We start from the raw sequence: 8,176 nt of genomic DNA on the forward strand, positions 1-8,176 counted from the left end.
AAACATAAGGCTTACATTTAGAAAAAAAAATTATGTATAAACCATTCAACATTCAACATGTATAAACCATTCAACAAGCTCACGACCTTGAAAAATATTCCGCGAATATTTTTTCAATACTTCAATGCAAAAGTGCTAAGAGGAGTTGCTGAGCATCGAGAAGTGTATTCTTATTAGATAGGAACATGAGAGCGTTATTTTGGCTAGGTTGGTGTTGCAGAGGAGCGCTCCACAATAGAGTTCCCGAGTTGAGTTGTAAAGAATGAGAGAATGCGGAGACCGAATGGTGTTCATTTGCACGATCTGGTACTACCAAAGTGTGCCGACAGCACTTTAATACGTCCTCTTGTATTTCATTGTCGAGGAACTACAAATCCCGATGCCGACTAATCTTGCACCAATGTCAGCAATAAGCCGTACAATGTATGCATCAGACTCAATGTAGCTACATTTGCCTACTACTACAACACAGCCACTGCTACAACACAGCCACTGCTACAATACTCCTACAACACAGCCTCCACAGAAGTTGAAGGCTAACTGGTAAGGCGCACAACAGCACACACCCTCCAGGTCAGTCGTTCCCCTTCGGCTGCACGGATTTCCCTCTCCTACTGTGTGGCTGTGCGTGACTGCTGCCGCAATCATTCTCATTAGTAGCTAATTGAATCAGTAGTTTTTAAATAAGGTGTACTAATTACAACAATAAATGAGCACAGAAAACGAAGTAAATGAAGAGCAACTTGCCGTCGGTTTGAAGGAAGCCTACAGCCTTCGATAAAGGCAACTGATGCTCTATCACTTCAACCAATTCTATGCATCCCTTGGCTTTATTATGGTGCATGTAACAAGAAAAGGAGGGCTTCATCCATTGTAGTTTATTTAGTGCAGTGAAACTCCTCACAAAAGCGATTAAGTGAAGGACAGTGCCCAAGCTTCATTCATGTAATGAAGTGCTTGTAAGCAAGAGGACAATGAAAACAGATAAACCGTAATATTTATAGGTAATAAAAAATAATAGTGTCAGAAAAGCTCACATGCACAGAACACAAAGGTTAAAAAACCAGAAATGAAAAGGCCCCATCTTAGCACACATCAAGCAATAATAAAGAAGAGCAGACTCTGATATGAAAAGTAACATTCCACAATCTCCTTGAGCTATTAAGTGGGTCAGTTTTGCTTAAGTTTAGAAAGTTACACTTAAGACAAAGGCTATTTAAACTTTAAAGAAATTTTAAAGAAGTGGTTTAACAGTGTTCCAATGTATTATTTAAAAGAACAAAAGCCTATTTGTAATTGACGAACACGTAGAAAAGGAATAGTAGCCTCCACTGTGCACTGTGACAAAAATTTAAAGTGATGGCCAGAGCTGAAGAAAAAAAAAATTTACATTACATACAGTTTGAATAACTTGCGATTGTGCACGCCAATCGCTAGTGTATTTTAAAACTTGAAAATGGTGCTTCACTACCACTTAACAAATCATTCATGTTGGTTCTAATTTAGCACACCTGAATCAACTGCGAGTAAACATACTGGCACTCGAGAAAAACAATACACGTGATCATCTTTTCTACCAAATATGCGCATCTTCAAGAATTTCAGCCCACACAAAGTGAATAAAGTATTCTATTTAGATAGTATCTAACATAAGGAACTAGAAGTTGTCGTTAACGAATGGGTCCTATGAAATGTAATGTGTAGTGTACAGCGTATCCCGAAGGAGTACGGCCACTAACGTGGGTTCGGTCTTAGCGAACTGCAGGGCCACGTTTACCGTCGCCTCGCGTGACTAACACTGCTGCACACGCGTGTTCGAACAGCCAAGGTGCCGAGCGCAGAGTGGCAAGTACACAGTGCTACTCCCAAACAAGTCGCAAAACTTTATCGCCTGCAGCAACACCAAAAATGCAGTTATGCACCCGATGCAAAAGGCGACGGGAAAGCAAACGAGGCTTATCCACGCCACAAGCGAAAAGTAGAACACAAAGGGTGCCGCGAGCACATGTGGGAAAAAGGGATTCACTGTGACACACCGCTGAAAGTAACGGGCCCTCGCGACTATGCTGCGTGCTCTAACAATCTGTGAACGCAGGGCCTGATCGCCCGAGCGAGGGCAAACTCCAATCGCGCTCGCTTAAAGAGGTACAAGACGGCGTAGTACATCTTGCACAAGGGCACTGCACACCGCCCTTCGGCCTAGCGTTCGCCGGAGTCGCAAGGCACCATTGGCGACTCTGAGCAAGCTCCAAGCAAAGGCCGACGGATGGAAAGAAAACGTGTGCTCACCCTTTCGCTGTTTCGAGAGGTCTCTGACTGACTCCTGACGTACGTGCGCGAAACGTCCTGGGAGATTTGAGCGCAGCGCCACAGTCGACTTCCGTAGCCGGGTGAGAGGGGCCTAACATCACTCTTGCTCTCCCAGGGCTGACGGACCACAGAGAATGGGGGAGTCATGTTAAGGCATGAGAACGGGAACAAAGCCCGCATAATGCCGGCTGGCTATCCTCAATTCCCACAAGTGCTGTTACAAATTTTACATGATCACAGATACTATAACTTGCTGCAATCGTAGCACAACAGTCCCTGTCGCATGCATCATGGATGGCCTTCATTTGCAAGAGGCAATTCCCTGAATTCCCCCTCACCTTACACTCTCCTGACTACTCTGGTGCATGACGCCGCCCGCTCTCTTGTGAGTTTTTCTTCAAGTGCCGGATAAAATAAGATCGTATTGCACTTAGACGTTACATAAAATACCAGACCAATGGCAAGATTTCACTTCTAGTGTCTTTATAATTGCTATTTCAGTAACTTATACCCCCCATCACCTGGAATGCTGGCATGAAGTACACGTAAGTATATCACAAATTCAGACTTATTATCAAACAACGTTCACTCGATTGATTGATATGTACGGTCTAACGCCCCAAAACTACCATGTGACTATGAGAGACACCGTAGTGGAGGGCTCCGGAAATTTCGACCACCTGGGGTTCTTTAACGTTCACCTAAATCTGAGCACATGAGCCTACAACATTTCCGCCTTCATCGAAAATGCAGCCGTCGCAGCTGGGACTCAATCCCGCAACCTGCTGGTAAATAATGGACACTTCCACAGCTGATTACCTATTTGATAATACATTGGTACCATATTATCATGTGTGCTCATGAGAGCGGCTCATGTAAAGAATTTGCAGCTGACAGAAGTTTCATTGATCATAACACAAATATACAAGTGTTCATTGACCTTATAACAAATATTTGATTAGACAGCAAACAACAGTGCAATGAATCGATAGAAAAAGCAATAAAATATTGTCACTATACAATACATTTACAACAACGCTGTAGTCACAATAATGAAGCTATGTCATTACAAGCGTCAGAACTTTTATATGGCTCTATGAAACCATGGTGTGTATATATATATATATATATATATATATATATATATATATATATATATATATGTAACAAATGAGACATGGAGTCAGTCAGAACACCAGTTTAATCTGACCCTTCGTCTTCCTCCTCTTTTTTCCCCACATTCACTTGTGAAGCGTCATATATATATATATATATATATATATATATATATATATATTCTTTAGGCGGGGACCTTTATCAGCTTGCTTTTGAGGTCTGTGCAATTAAGCAATGTAACAACTGCACACATTCAATGGTCTGATGATGGCAGCGGATATGTATATCAGTGGAGCAATGCGACTTCAAGTGAGCAAACGTTTCATGAACCGTTTCTATATTAAATAATGTGATTGCATTTTTCAGTCTCACAACGCAGTAATACATGACCTCAATTTCCAGTCTTAGTAGCTAGCATGGCATGGCCACGTTCACTGTTCTGGAAGTTCAGATATTTTGCGAGGCGCTGACTTCTACGGCAACATTCTATTGTATCAACGTTTCTTTGTCCTGCTGACAGGTATCTGCCACGATAATCGAACCAACGCGCCCACAGTGCTGTTACTCTCTATGGTTGCGTGCATCTCGCAAGTGTCCTCACTTAAAGAGTATACATCTTACACCATGTATGAAACAAAGCACTGCCACTGTGCACTCAAACAGCTACTCAAGTGCACTTGTTCAAAACAGCTCAAACAACAGGTAGTACATAGAAATGGTCACTGGCGTTCATGCTGACGCATATGCGATCTGAGGTGCCCGCTCTGCTTAAATGACTGGGGACAGAGATGGCACTTGTATGGCCGCTCGCCTGTATGAATCCTGTTGTGTCTTTTCAGGTTGGGCAGGTTATTAGTCTTGTAGTCGCAGAATTTGCAGTGATGGTAGCGGTGGCAGTGCGTCAGTTGCGGCTTCTGGGAATCCGCAGTTACCAACAGGCTGAAAGATCTCGACGCTGTGCAAAGAAAACAACATTATTTTCTCTTCAATTGAATGTAAAAAAAACCAGCACACACTGCAGCTCAGGTCTTATGGTAAGAGTTTCATCACAGTGAAGAAATCTGGATTTATTCAGTTCAGTTCTTTAATAATATGTACTAGAATCCAAGTACACGTTTTTATGTTTCATGCACTGCGAGATGCAACCACTGTAGCTACAGTTACGACACATAAAAAAAACTTTTTTTAGTAAGATGAGGCTAATGTTCCCTGACACTAGTTCTTCATTTAAATCTCTTGAGGGCAGTTTCAGAAACATAACACAGCTGTTTAACCTTTTACATTTGATCAGTGCACATATATGCACATGTTAAAGGACCAAGTTGGTTAGTTATTCACAAAATATACTGATAACTTTTGCCTGCTATAGTCTTAAAAAAAGGTTTTAATATGTCTTGGAATCTCTTTATATGTATAAGAATGACTTAAAAAGCAGCGTGCCACAATCTGTGCTACTATGAAACTTATAGATTAGAGTGAAAGAGGCAGAACTTCCTACAGTGAAATCTCGGTATAACAAACTTCAGGGGACCATGGAAATTTGTTTGTTATTTTGAAAGGTCGTTATAGTGAAAGCTGGAAAATTAACCATAAATACTTATTTTTCTTATTTTTCACGGACCAAAACGACTCACCTTTACAACGATGAGTCCTTGAACTCGTTTTTCAGGAGAAATAAACAAATGCACAAGTAAACACAAAAAAATGCATGTTTACTTTAAAGAAGTATGTGTTTTTGTTTTTTTTAGCGCGAGCAGCACAAACTTTGCAGCGCAAAGGCCTCCAGCTCATACACATTCCTGTGGTGCGATTCGGTTCTTTGGTCATAACAGCCTGCTTTTTGCCTTCCAGTTTCTGAAGAATATCCATTGTCTCACTTAGCGAAAACTGCTTCCGCTTCTTCGTCGCAAGCAGAGATGAACTCATTTGTAGTATAATTGCAGCGCGAATGCCGACTTGTTCTGCAAACCCGATAAGTAATCACCGAAAAGAGATGAACATGACTGAAAAAACAAGGCCTCCAAAGAAAAACCCGAAGCGTCACGGCTGTCATCGCCTCTTTCGAAGAAAAAAGGTGCTAAAAAAAAATTCCTCGCGTTTCGTTTTCTGCTCTCTCACTGTCTTAGGTTTTTCGCACCCATGCTTCCTGCTTCGCAACTCCCACTCTGCCTCGCTGACCTTTTCCTCTCGTGTTGCCCTTGCCTCTGCGCTCGCTCGTAAACCTGCAGCATCGGAGTTTCAATAAAGAGAAAGAAAAGAAAGTCGCCCTTTCGTTTTTTTTTTTCCCCTCCACACCATCAGGCGTCTTCCCAGAAGCAAGGCGTCTGTTCGCTTTGTGGTCTGCTTGCGTACTGCTCCGGTGGTAGCGATGAATTTCAGAACATAAGTTTGTAGTACTGAGGCGTTGTTAATATAATGTGGAACTAAGTTAACACTTGTTATTTTGAAAAGTTCGGTATTCTGAAGTATGTAGTAGTGAAATAATTTTTACATTAAAACTATTAGCAGTTGGCACGGGATTTTTTTTTTACAAGTTCGTTAATCTGAAAAGTTGGTTAATTTGGGGTTCTTTCTACCGAGATTTCACTGTATTTCTTTATGGTACTGAAGTTCAGGAGAACATGGAAGCTCAAAGTACGAGAATTCATTGAACTGGAAATGTCATTTGAGCCAGCGTTTCAACAAGCAAACTTGTCTTGGCAGCCGTTCAACCTTTGCGTATGTGATTTTTTGGGTGCAAAGGCTCAACGAGCAAGGATGCACCTATCTTAAAGGGAAAAGATGACAATGCAAAAAAGACAGATTTTTACAAACACATAACAGAATTAATGACCACTTTTCAGTAATATTCTTCTTCTTTTTTCTTTTTTAAAGCCAAGGATGCTCAAGCTGCCTGGCCACCGAAAGCCCCAAGAACTTCTCCCCAGTATTATAAAACAAAAATAACAACATAAACATAAAAAAGATGAAATAATATTGCGTAGAAAGCCAACCACTCAACGAACATGTTGCGAAAGTGAAAGGCAATTAGAAAATAAAGGCATCAAAAAGTAACATAAGACATTCAATGCAAGACAGGAAATATTTTATAAAGTAATGTTCTCCATTCAATAATAATGCAATAGTCTCTTTATATTAAGTGAACAGCGCATATGAGGAGAAAGAAGGGAAAAAAACATCACCAACACTGAACAACAACAAAAGAAAGACCAGGGCTGAAGAAATAAAACATAGTTTCAAAGTACTCAGGAACTGTGAACTGGCTATGCTGTCATATATAAATTTGAGTCTTCATGATTGGCAACTTTCGGAGCATTTGCTGAATAATCATCAGCAAAATATTATTTTATGCAAATATTTCATTGAACATTACACCTTACATGAAGCTACATTTGGAAACCAGTTCTTAACGTGAGTGCTACTTGTGTATGCATAAAATCTATAACACAAAGCACAATTACATGACAAGGACACTGCTGTGGCATCATTATGTGCAATATTCACAGAATAAAATGCTTCAAAACACCAAGCGTAACAGCTTGTAAGTGCAATTGCTAGAGATAGCAGTGCCATGTGGCCATCAAAGAGGCCACTAAAGGTAATGCTGGATGTGACGATGATGCTGCATCTGATTTTACACACACTGAACCCAGTGGAAACAGACTGTGCACTGAAATGAGCCCTGAATTGGCATACTACATTCCAAGAGCACTGTACAGTCCTTGCGGAGTGGAATGCATTCTTTAGAATAACGACTGGTGTAAACAATTCTTGTGACGACTATGTACTGTCGTTGCACATCCAGCCACTAAAGGTAAAATTCCCTCTGATGTAAGTGTTTGAACTTTAAACTTCTAAGTCAAAATTACATCGATGCAGCATAAAAAGTAATAATAATCAGCTGGCCTAGCCCAGTACAACTGCAATCCTTGTGTGCAATCCCAAAAGAAGCAGATCTATATCAGTCTTTTCCATGAAACCATTATTGCAAAGGTCCCTGATGAGCATTATCATGCAATAAGAAGTATGTTGTCAAATGTTCCACCAAACTGCACACATGATCCAGCCAGATATGTGGGCTTGCTTAAGCTTTGGAACGACCACAGCATACTAAGAAAGTAAGGTGTGTGAATTGCCTCTTAGGAAAATTATTGTTCAATGAAGAAACAGCAGCAAGCATATACACGCTTCGTCTACAATTTCCTCCACCCATTCCTCATACCTACCTTCTTCCTCTCTTGTGCAGCTGTGTACATTGCCTCCCTCAATTTGCACAGCACACTTCCCTGAGTTACCTCTTTCTCCTCACTTTCACAGTCTGGCAAACTCTCATGAGTCCACTCATTAGCAATCACTGAGACTCAGATTGAGCCGCGAGTCTGAGCGAATTCGGGTGGGTGCTATTTTGGCGAGCACAGTTGCTAAAATTGTAGGGAGTCCGATTGAGGAAAATGGTGGCCAAGTCTAAATGAGCCCTAAGCACAAAACCAACTTCTTGAGTGACTCTGAGCAATCTCCACATTTTTTTTGCCGATCTATCGCGTTGACTACTCTACTTCAGCATTACTATCAGCCTAGCGTCAGCTCACACTTATACTCACGTCTACTCACACGAACCTCAATGCACCAGCCAGCTCAACATTAATTGACCAGAGGCACAAGCGACAGGATGTGGGAGACGTGAACCGACACCCCCTCCCTGAAATAACTTAATGGGACGTTCCTAATAAAAATTTCTTGTGGGGTTGTC

Source organism: Rhipicephalus microplus, chromosome 6, assembly GCF_043290135.1.
Source record: "Rhipicephalus microplus isolate Deutch F79 chromosome 6, USDA_Rmic, whole genome shotgun sequence".
NCBI classification, from domain to species: domain Eukaryota; kingdom Metazoa; phylum Arthropoda; class Arachnida; order Ixodida; family Ixodidae; genus Rhipicephalus; species Rhipicephalus microplus.